The sequence below is a fragment of the Haliotis rubra genome, unplaced genomic scaffold, assembly GCF_003918875.1.
Source record: "Haliotis rubra isolate DU_JTF1 unplaced genomic scaffold, ASM391887v1 Scf137, whole genome shotgun sequence".
Taxonomy (NCBI): Eukaryota; Metazoa; Mollusca; class Gastropoda; order Lepetellida; family Haliotidae; genus Haliotis; species Haliotis rubra.
In genome coordinates, this window is record NW_025765303.1 from 1622900 (window position 1) to 1635490 (window position 12591).

Genomic DNA, 12591 nt, shown 5'->3' on the forward strand with positions numbered 1-12591 from the left:
ATGCACATGTATGGATCCACCAAACAGTTGTAGAGATATTTTTTACCAAGAATGGTCATCCGATATTGCAAGTTCCAAATATTTGTATGCATATTCACTATTTAAACATGACATTGTCCATGAAACATATTTAGAAGTATTATCCTCTATTCAACTCCGCAGATCTCTTACAAAATTTAGATGTGGCATCAGTAAACTGAATGTACAAACCTACAGAAGATCCAAAGATGATATCCGTTCTGCCATGTGCGCTCATTGCGTCAGTTTTGTCCAGGACGAGTACCATGTTCTATTACAATGTCCTGTTTTTTTCTGATTTACGCATCAGGTATGTACCACAATATTATTGTGTAAATCCCAACGTACAGAAGTTTGTAAATTTACTTAATACCCAAAATGCAAATGTTATTTTACGCCTAGCAATATTTGTAAACAAAATCCAGAACGTTTTATGATACTTATAAATGCCAGTGTACTTCTCATGCCAGCGCTCCAAAGAACATGATGTAAAAATGTCACTGTACTTTTGGCCTCATGGCCACTCTACGAAATAAATCTGTCTGAGAAATCTAATGAGATCATTACAACAGTTTAAAGAAGTTTAGTTTTACACCACATTTAGCAATATTCCAGCAATATAACTGCGGGGAACACAAGAAATTGGCTTCAACTTAGTGCCCATGTAGAGAATCGAACCCGAATATAAATCATAAAAATACCAATATCCCTAACTTATTTTGTCCAGTATATAATCTTTATAGAAATAAATAATTGCGTCCCAAAAGGCGTTAAAATGAAAAGGAGCTACAATGAGATGGGAGCAGTGTGCGAAATAGCTGCTAGCCCGCAGGCTCGTGGCTAGTAAAGAAACAGTCCAGTAAATCGACAGTCACTGACCCGACTGGCCTGTGAATTTTCATTTGGTATGGGGTATTCATGTATAACCTTTTTAAGTTATTTGAGCATAAACAAAATTTCATGTTTTCTTATTTATTTTTGATATTTTACCTTTTTGTAATTGTTTGTTTAGTTTATTCATTCACATTTCGAACTAGTGAATTATTTTGTGGGCTAGTAACTTCCGGGTATAGCTGGCCCTACTGGCTAACAAACATTGGGAAACTATTTCACACACTGGATGTGAGACTGCTATATTAAGGCTTTAACATTGCAGAAAGGGCTGGAGGGCTCAGCAACAATGTGGTTCAGGGACTGTGAGACAGACGACATGTTTTGAGACACAGTTGGTAACTGAAAGTGGGTCAAGCTTGGAAGGTGCGAAATGCACGAGCAGGCGCAGTCACGTTTGTCATTGCTGAAGGAGACAGAATGTTAAGTTAATTCACAGAACGACAAGGATATGCTGAGACAGTACTCCGGCTGACTTTATGGGACAGCATACCAGGACCACGAACACCATGTTTACTCCATGTCGGGAATATCCCAATCGTCAGAGGTAAGGTGTTATGGATGTTCCTAAGTTAGGTTGGTAGTCAATCTTGGGTGGTGGGGTAGCCCACAGGCCCTCGTGTCTTTGCCAGGATCAAAATTTAAATAATATTGTTTTTGAGATGACCCCCTACTCGAAATGCTTCACAGTACAAAAATAATGACAGTCATGATGTACTGTATGAATGACAGTCATGTATTGTACTGTGAAGTATTATGAGTTGGGGGTCATCTCAATTTTTTATATACATGTATTTTTTTTAAATCATTTAATCCTCGCAAAGACACGCGGGCCTGTTGGGTAGCCTTGTGGTTAAAGCGTTCGCTCGTCACGCCGAAGACCCGGGTTCGATTCCTCACAGGGGTACAATGTGTGAAGCCAATTTCTGGTGTTCCCCGCTGTGATATTGCTGGAATATACAGGGGCGGTTGGGTATCCGTGGGGTTAAAGCTTCCAAAACAAGCTTGACTGGATATTCAGGGCGACATAACGAACTTCACAGACTGCAAGTCTTGATATTATGTAGGGGCGGCGGGGTAGCCTAAGGTTAAAGCCTTCGCTCATCAATTCCCCACATGGGTACAATATGTGAAGCCAATTTCTGGTGTTCTCCGCTGTGATATTGCTGGAATATACAGGGGCGGTTGGGTATCCGTGGGGTTAAAGCTTCCAAAACAAGCTTGACTGGATATTCAGGGCGACATAACGAACTTCACAGACTGCAAGTCTTGATATTATGTAGGGGCGGCGGGGTAGCCAAAGGTTAAAGCCTTCGCCCGTCGATTCCCCACATGGGTACAATATGTGAAGCCCATTTCTGGTGTTCCCCGCTGTGATATTTCTAGAATGTGGCTAAAAGCGGCGAAGAACTATACTCACTCACTCTTTGATACAGCAAACCTCAGAAAGCGGCGTAAACCCAACTCACTCACCCACCCTTTTTCGAATCTCCAAAGTTCCACATTGATACCAATTTTTCTGCAGTTGAGATGGTAGCATTCTCCAGACCCTTCATCGTTGGTAAATACATTTCTACGCTAATAAATGTTCATGTTATTCTCCAAACGCGTTTGTCACAAAACACTGACATTTCATCCAGACATAATGTTAACCTATTTAAAAATGTGTATCTACACACTCAAAAATTAAACCCAGCAAGAGCCCCAAACAATTCTTTGTCAGAGCTGCGGCAAGTTTGACTTGTCCAATCATTCTTGACTTGAGTTCGACTACGCGTAATTTCTGGACACCGATCCTGACGACCCGACCACGTTCGGGAGAATTGTTTTTTTCTTTATTTTAAACCGACCGACCGACTCAACTTAGGATCACGGTGACTTACTGAAACACATAAACGAAATGCTGCCCTCACGGTGGAACTCTGGGCCTCCGACCGTTTCACCGAACGCTCCCGAGGGTTGCCGAAAAAGGGAAACCGGGTTCACCCGAGTTGTACCGAATCTCCACATACCGGCTTCAGCAGCTGCTTCTGTTAGTCAGCGCTCAGCATACATATGCACGTCGCTGGCGCCGCGAGTGACTGTTAACCTGTTTGTATGTATTTCTGCTCCCCTAAATATGCCATTAACAGTTTCAACATACAGCACAGAATAACTGCATAGTAAGTCACCGTTCACTGTTTTCCACCGTTACACAAATCTACAGAAATCAGCTGTTGTGCCTTCACAGATTTTGTAACGAATGCTGCGTCCAAGTGAATTATTTACCAGCGAAATGTGGTGGGTATGGATATGTTGATGCCAGTGCGCAGTACTCGGGAGACGAGACAGGTATATAACGGTTCCACGTGCTGGATCAGTCGGGAGGTCCGCGGCAGTCAGTTCTGTATCCGATACTCTGGAAACTGATAAATGTAAGATAACGCCGACTGTGTACCTCGACCTCCTTTTGGTGCCTTTTTTGTTACCATTATTTCCTTCAGGTGCCACAATATCCAAATACAACAACCATCCTTTCCACACCCGCAGGACATCGACCCCCTTTTGGTGCCTTTTTGTTACCTTTAGTTCCTTCCGGTGCCACAATATTTTCATACCAAGATCTCCCTGTACTGACCACCTTCGAGCATGTACTGCCTTTTCATGTAAATACGTCTTTTTGACATCACGAACCTGTGTTTAAGCACAGTTAGTGACATGCATGTACGTCTGTCGATGCTTGTACCCGTGAAGATCCGGGTTAGAATTGATCTTCATTAACCCATGCCTGTAAGGGATCAAATGGTCAGGTTCGCTCACTTGGTTGACACATGTCATCGCATCCCGGCTGCGTAGATCGATGCTCATGCTGTTGATCACTGGATTGTCTGGGCCAGACTCGATTATTTGTAACTTGTAACAGACCGCCGCCATATAGCTGGAATATGGCTGAGTAAAGCTAAACTCACTCACTCACTCCATACAGCCACATTTGGGTTAGAATTTGTCTTCAGCAGCTCATGCTTGTCGTAAGAGGCGACTATCGGGATCGGGTGGTGGACGCCATCGTATCAGAATGGAGTAGATCGATGCTCATACTGTTGATCACTGGATTGTCTGCTCCAGACTCGATTTATTTATATTTATTTAACATATGTTATCGTGTACGTCGCCATATACCGGGAATATCGCTGAGTGCGGCATTAATCAACAAACAAACAAGGCGGTGATAGTACAGGAAGATTGCTAAAATCGCCGTAAAACCACGATCACTCCGGGAAACCTCGTGTAAAATGTGCTCGTCAAAATCCGTGCTAAGACCTGGACGCTCAGCGAGATCTGTGTTGCCCGATGCCCCTGTTGCCTTGTGCGCAACACATTCGGCCAATCAGAAGCCAGCTTTTTCGAGTCCGATGCCCATTCGGAACTACTCGTCCTTTTCCGTACGATGGCTTGAAGAGGGAATCGTCCATTACGTGTGACGGGAGCAAGGAAACAGCAGAGACCATCCCCGCAACAAAACATGAGTCAATACAGCTATCAGCGTTGAGTGAGCGAGTTTAGTTTTACCCCGCTCTCAGCAATATTCCAAGGCGGCGGTTTGTAAATAATCGGGTCTGGACCAGGCAATCCAGGGATCAACAGCATGAGCATCGGTTTTGGCAATTGGGATACGATGACATGTGTCAGCCAAGTCAACGAGCCTGACCACCCGATCCCCGTTGGAGCGGAACATGACATTGGTCTGTTAACTATTCAAACGATTCTAATTTATTATGTGGGCAATGCTTTAGTTACAGCAGATTCTGAGGGTTTGGTTAAAGATGAAAAACCTAAAGCGAAGGAATTGGCTCGAGGTTTCACGTTTTCATCCAAACCAATATCATAACCATAACCATAACAAGTAGTTTCTACAAGAAAATAGGGGCGGTGGGGTAGCCTAGTGGTTAAAGCGTCCACTCTTCACGCTGAAGACGCGGGTTCGATTCCCCACATGGGTATAATATGTGAAGTCCATTTCTGGTGTCCCCCGCCGTGATGTTGCTGGAATATTTCTAAAAGCGGCGTAAAACCATACTCACTCACTCGCTCATTACAAGAAAATACAGTTCCTAAATTACAGTAAGAAAATGCAATGAAAAGAAGCCCAGAGATCTTCATTTCGTGGTAATCTAGAATTGGCTTTCTTGGATATATTTTGTTTCAGGGTCTGTGACGGACTATATGTACCAGAGAGAAAAAGACACGTCAGTATACCTTCAACTTTAAACAACTCGGTTGTAGCCGGCGAGCGGGCGAAAGACCACGTGCAACATGCAGACAATTGAAGTCCTGGCATCCGATGGGAAAACCGTGCGTTAAGGTACTGAGCATGAAAGAGGTGAGTTTAAATTGGGTTTTACGTCGTGCTTGAGAATATTTCGCTCATATGACGACGTGCATGCGTGTGTATGTGTATGTGCGGCTGCTTGTACTAGCCCAGACTTAAGCTGGTTTTATAGTGCTAGCCCACTGAGATACCATGCCGCAGTGAAGCATGAATACCCCACTCAGACACATTATACTGACTCCGAGCCGAACATTCCTTGTTGTACCCATTAATGCCGAGCACCAGGCAGGGACCAACAAGTACCGTATTTTAATGTTTTTTGGTATGACGCGATCGGGGATCGAACCCGCGACCTTCCGCTCTCCGGGCGGACGCTCTAACCACTACACCACGGAGGCGGTCTGTACAAAACAAGGACAAGCATGGGTTGCTGAATACCAATTCCATCCCGGATCTTCACGGTTGAAAATACATATGTATTCCTTGTGGTCAATGTTGGGATAGGTTCCCAATAGGAATCAGTGTATTGTTTGATCCAAGCTACAATATTTTACAGTTTGACACATATCTGGAATATTGTCGGGCGTTTAACAACAAAACAACCATACTTACGTTTGGTGTGAGAGCCCCAGCTACAAGTGGGGCTATCATCCCGGGTATAGTAGCAATTGTGTTGGTAAAACCAAATAGTAAACCTGAATAGCTGCAAGAGAATGAAGACATTGTTGAAACTAGATTTAGTTATAGCCACAATCATATGGGAATGGTTATTTTACTGCAAAATGTTGTGTAACGATCATGTTTTAGTTTTTCTTTCAATTACTTTTTGAAATATAAACCACAGTTACTCATTCTATTTATTGTTAAGATTTTCACATTTTGAACACATATCCGTATCCAGGTGTTAGTAGCTTATTAGTCAATATTATGCAAGTGGTAGTGTTCGAGAAAAGGGTAAGCTTGTCCATATTTTAACGTCTTTTGGTATGACGCGGTCGGGGATCGAACCCGCGACCTTCGCACTCCGGGCGGACGCTCTAACCACTACACCACGGAGGCGGTCTGAGCATGAAAGAAGGACTTGCAGGCATGATTCACGCCCTTTGATTTGTTTTACCTGTATCCTGTGAAATCACGATTTGATGCAAAGTGAAAGGCTATAGGTACAAATTATAGTTCAGTAAACTAGGTCTGAAAATGCAAATGTAAAACCTGATAGCAAGCTATTTCTAACAGTTTTAATGTTGTGCTTCAACGTTGGTCTCAGTGTTACTATGAAATGCTTATAATACAATAACAAAATGGCCTTTTAATGTGAGACTGCTTAAATAATGCAGGGCAAATCTGAAATAAATGAAAAGAAATTTACAAGTTTGGCATGACATCTGTGCATTTGATTGTGTATATTCCGATCCACAAAGCCTTCGTAACGTTACGACATGTCGTAGCTCTATACTACACCATTGGTATACGAATGACGGAAAGCTACAAACGCATTGTGGATAGGGTCCCTGGATATTATTGCCCCTGGGTGCAGAATTATTTATTGACGCATAATGTTTATTTCGAGGATTTCCATTATTCTTTGACTGATAGTTAACGATCCACAAAAGGATGTACTTTAAAATCATTTTTTGTAACCCACCTACCTTTTAAAATCGTACAAATAATCGTCGTTGACTCTTTTCTTACGCAGGTGATTGAAGTTTCCCTGGCTGAACAGCTGAATTGTCCATGTGTTAACCCAGGTTAAGGTAATACAACAAGTTTAAAGTTCGGTCAATTGCCCACGTTAATCAAATGTATACTAAAATCCACGGAAAGACCAGATATGGAACATAACCATATTGTACTAGATTATTGAAGATAGATGACGCTTAAAGACTTGCACAGGGGCGTGTGGGAGGCCTAGTGGTTAAAGCTTTCGGTCGTCACGCCAAAGACCTGGGTTCGATTCCCGACATGGGTACAATGTGTGAATCCCATTGCTGGTGTCCCCCACCATATTGCCGTGATATTGCTGGAATACGTTTCAAAGTGACGCAAAACTAAACTCACTCACTCAAGGTTGTGAGTTTTAAGACAGCAGCCATTTGTTGCAATTTGGGGAAATGTTCACGATGCCGAGCTGTAAAAAACAGTACTTCACCTTGAAACCCTGACCCCTATACTGGAGCCAGCCGATTGCCCGGGTTCGATTCTCCACATGGGTGCAATGTGTGAAGCCCATTTCTGGTGTCCCCGCCGTGATATTGCTAGAATATTGCTAAAAGCGGCGAAAAACCCAACTCACTCGCTCACAACCCGGGTGAAACGTGAATTACTGTTTTGTGGATATGTGCAGTAATATGCCTTTTCTATTTATAGATTCGTTGTTGCAGTCGACATAGGATTGCCCTGTTCCATTAACTCGTTTGCCATTGGTTGACTTGCCAGCTCTGTCCACACTAGAATCAACCCATGCTCGTTAGAGTCGACTTACGATTGGTCAGACTCGCTGACTCAGTTGGCCACAAGAAATGGAAGGACGTTTACGTCAAGCCCAGAATCAGCCATTGACGTTATCTGAATTGGGACAAGCGTTGGTTCAGACATGGAACAACATTACCCAAGCTTTCTTCAATCGCTGTGTGTTGTCGTTACCAAGCCTGCATCAACGCCAATGGTGGACACACACTATACTGAATTTGTGAACTGACTTTTGACAACACAACTCTCCAAGAGCGTGTGACCATATCTAGTGTTAAATCATACAAATTTCGATATTATCCAGTTAAACAGTGATTTAGGAAAACACCACAAATCATGTTGTAATCTTTTTGCATTAAAAATGGCGTAACATCAAATAATGCACAGTTACTTTATTCCAGTAGAATATGTGTACTGTGCTCGGACATCGTCTCACCCTCATGTGAATTATGCTCGGACATCGTCTCACCCACATATGTGTACTATGCCAGGACATCGTCACGCCCACATGTGAACTATGCTCGGACATCGTCTCGCCCACATATGTGTACTATGCCAGGACATCGTCTCGCCCACATATGTGTACTGTGCTCGGACATCGTCTCACCCTCATGTGTACTATGCAAGGACATCGTCTCCCCCTCATGTGAACTATGCCAGGACATCGTCTCACCCTCATGTGAACTATGCTAGGACATCGTCTCACCCTCATGTGAACTATGCTAGGAAATCGTCTCGCCCACATATGTGTACTATGCCAGGACATCGTCTCACCCACGTGTGTGTACTTTGCTGGGACATCGTCTCAACACACGTGGACAACACTTTGCCTATTAGAACACCCTATTAACCAAATGTCTGATGAACACCTGACACCGTCTATCCCACATGTGGACATCCTCTCACTTACACACGTGCATATCACTATGCATTTTGGACATCCGTCCAACCACATGCGTATAACATGGGAACTGACACAGGTCTATGCAACCCTAGGACACCGTCTAAATAAATTGAATTCTTTAAGTTAAAACAATTTCTTCCACTTGTGAGTACACTACTATGCCAGTGATGACACCTTTTTAACCTCATTTCTCTTCAGTTCAAGGACACACGCTATCAACCACATATCAGTACAGGGCAGTGGGATAGCCTAGTGGGTAAAGCGTTCGCTTGTCACGCCAAAGACCCGGGTTCGATTCCCCACATATATATTTGGTGTTTCCTGCCCGGATATTGCTGGAATAATGCTGAAAGCGGCCTAAGACTAAACCCACTCATTCATGAGGACACCCTTTTATCCACATTCTGCACAGCACGTCTCACCCACACGTGTGTTGGCTCTTTGTTCACAGTACTGCGAGATGGACGTAGTTTCTGGTGGTCACGCTCTGGCCTGTCTCTACTTCTGTCCATTCCTGGCACTGGTGGGCGTGGTCAAACTTGCTATCCTCTTCTACTTCCAGGATGTCATTGCTCCCACGTGGCGCCAAGAAAGGTTTTCTAATCCGTGAAGATCCGGGTTAGAATTGGTCTTCATGCAGTGAAGGACAAATGTCTTGTTTCGCTCCAACGGGGATCAGGTGGTCAGGCTCTCTGATTTGTTTGACAAATGTCATCGTATCCCAATTGCGTAGATCGATGCACATGCTGATGATCACTGGATTGTCTGTTGGTCCAGACTCGATTATTCACAGACCGCTGCCCTGTAGCTGAATTATTGCTGAGTGCGGCGTAAAACTAAACTCACTCGCTCACTCATGTTTATTCCACTTCTTCGCTCTCTTCCCCCTGGGATACGCCGTCATAGAGAACGTTTAGTTACTTGCCATTTAGTGTTCTTGAGTGTCCGTGGGGACGTCGTCATAGACTACATTTAGGGAACTACCACATTAGGGACCATGTAAATTACTTGTGTGCTCTAGGATTATCAGCCAAAAAGCCTCACCGACTCGGAACACATTCAAACATCGAATCACATTCAAGGCGAACCGAGATTCGAACCCATGATTGCTGGTTATTGGTGCACCTGATGGGATCCGAACGGTGAATTTCGCCTGAGCTGACCGGGGAAGATTTATGCTGGATGTTCACAATTCCACATGTTCTACATGAAAATATAAACAAAAACCCCATCTTTTTCAAATGAAGACGAAAACATAACAACAAATCTGCCAAAAAATACATTGTGACTTTTCCGGTGTTCAGAAATCGATTGGATCGACCCTAAATTCGGTTCAGAAACGGCGGGGGCCATTGAATTATACAGATGCACGCACAACTCATTGAAGTAGAAATACACACCGTATCCATAATAATTTGAATAGTTTCCAGCATGACATAATATTTACTGCTAAATCTGCAACCACCGCTTGGCCGAAATGGTTGTAGATTTTGAGGTGGATCGACTCTACGTATGAATTTTTCACTCAGTGGTTCGCCAAGGTATGAAGTAATATTTTTCAAGGTAACATCAGCATCTTTACATTAGTTTCATGTTGGGAGTGTAATAAACCTTATCACCAGAGAAAAATATATGATAATATATATATATATATATATATATATATATATATATAGATGACGTCATAGCAGTTTTTCCTCACACCAGGCCGTGTAGTTTTTTTCTTCATAAAAATCACGCGTTCTGAACCTTGAAAACTGGGAAATGGGCAGCAAACCGCCTTTAAGATCGGATCCATCGGCCAGAGGGGTGCGGGATTCAACATCGATCGGATCCACTTCCTTCAGGATGTCAAAATCTGTAACTTCGGATCCCAGGTATCGGTACTCGGCACCTTGCTCAGAACCCTTGCTCAATATTTCGGATACCGACGAAATCCGAAATTAACTTGATCACCGGCTCATTGAAAGATACACACCCTGAACGTATGACAACGGTAACTCGGATCCGAACTTAATGCCAATTTGGCAAGCATGCATGATAAGATGTACATAATTTACACAGACAGATACGCAAGAACACTTGGCAAGCGTTTGAATTCTATGATTTTTATACACTATATAAGGTGTAGTGGGATTTTTGTATGCACTTCAAAATCCAGTTCGCCGCAAGCATGTTGCTCGACCTCTTGGGTCCTCAAAGCGGTGAATGTCTTAGACCTGCCAACTTCGGGCTTCCCTCCCACACAAAGCACACACACCGTGATATCATTTGAAAACTGTTCAAGGCGGCGTTAAACCCAAAAGCCTCACTTACTCACTTTTCAGACTTCAAATGACTGCGGTCCGTTTCAGCTGGAGCGGCATGTTATTGACGTCATCGCCTCACGTGTGGGAAACCTCCCTGATTGGCTACAAGACGCTCTGGATTACATAGCAACACCCTCTGTCATTATCGCCGTCATTATACTCCTGCTGTGAGTTATACACATACTATTGTTTATGATAACAACCAAACATAAAGATTCGGATCATAACTGGTCTTCAGCAACAATGCTTGACTTAAGCAGTGATCGGGTGGTATGGTCCACTGACTTGGTTGATACATGTAAAAGTATTCCATTTGCGAGGGCGGTGGGGTAGCCTAGAGGTTAAAACTTTCGCTCGTCACGCTGAAGACCCGGGTTCGATTCCCCACATGGGTACAATGTGTGAAGCCCATTCTGGTGTCCCCACGCCGTGATATTGCTGGAATTTTGGCGACGTAAAACTAAACTCACTCAATCCATTTGCGAAGATCGATCCTGATGTCAATCACTGCATTGCCTGATCCAGACTTACTTACAGCCCGCCGTTAATGCTGGAATACTAAACTATAAAAATTGGCGATAAACGTTAACTTTATACGGAAATCTTGGTGAATGTATAATTTTAAATTTATCGCTTTCCATCAACCGAATGATATTCTTGAACCTTCACATCTAGTATTGGTTTTGATGATCGAATGTAGGTCTGGGTTAAACATAATTCTCTTTAAGCTGTAGTGACGTCATCCTAGTGTTGGTCGGTGTGGTGGGCTAGGGATAAAGCTCACTCCGAAGACCCGGATTCGATTCCCCACATAGAGACAATGCTCAATGCCCGTGTTTGGAATCCCCTGCCGTAATACTGCAAAATACTGTCGCTCGTAGGGTTCCTTAAATGGTAGAAAGCGTCTTTCCAGGGATTCCTTTAGTGAAATCAGTTGTTGCTATTCTCAGAAATACCTAGTGTCAGGTGTTCGATGTTCATGATGTCAATCCCTCGATTATCTGGTCTGATTCACATGTCACTGACTTCGGTTGTCTCCATGCAGCCCGTGGTCTTTGTCTCGCCCTCGTCAAAGATTTTGAATCAGCAGAAGGTATCCCGATGTACTCTTTTTAATATTCATTTTTGTATTTTTTGCATGTGGACGGCTCATAAATTACAGGCCAACCAGCTCTTGTGAGAAACAAAGACAACATCGACATCGACTGTTCCCGAACGTTTAATACTCAACATGTAAACATAAAACAAATACACAACCAGCAGAATATCCGAACAGGCAACACAAACAATGATGAGCGGATATGACGTGAGTAGAGCTGATGAGCACATCCTGCTCGCGGTCCATCGTACACCATCACCCGGAATACCAAGCTGACTGACAGAACCGGGAAATCACGTATTTAAGCCCCCGTTAATAATGAAAAATAACCCCTTTGGTATTCAAATTATAAAACCATACTTAAGCCCAGGTCTTAAATTCTGGAATTGCACATATTGAATGGAAAACACATGCAAACAATAATTATTTACTGACCTTTAATGTTTAATTCGTTTAAAAGAACACAGAACTGTAACCATAAAAGGATAAGTTTTCAAGAACTCAAAATGTTTTCTGGTTTTAAGGTCACAAGAAACTTCTATTATATCTTACAAGATCAAAAGTCTTAAACGAACAACACCTTTCAAATATT

General features: G+C 43.1%; 1 long non-coding RNA gene across 1 annotated transcript; it reads left to right on the forward strand.

Annotated features, from left to right (window-relative positions):
* The first annotated feature begins 4981 nt into the window (after window positions 1–4981).
* On the forward strand, window positions 4982–7789 carry LOC124268267. The gene is made up of 3 exons (XR_006896252.1): window positions 4982–5251; window positions 6915–6972; window positions 7586–7789. It is a non-coding gene; the product is annotated as an uncharacterized LOC124268267 (long non-coding RNA).
* Window positions 7790–12591: the final 4802 nt, after the last annotated feature.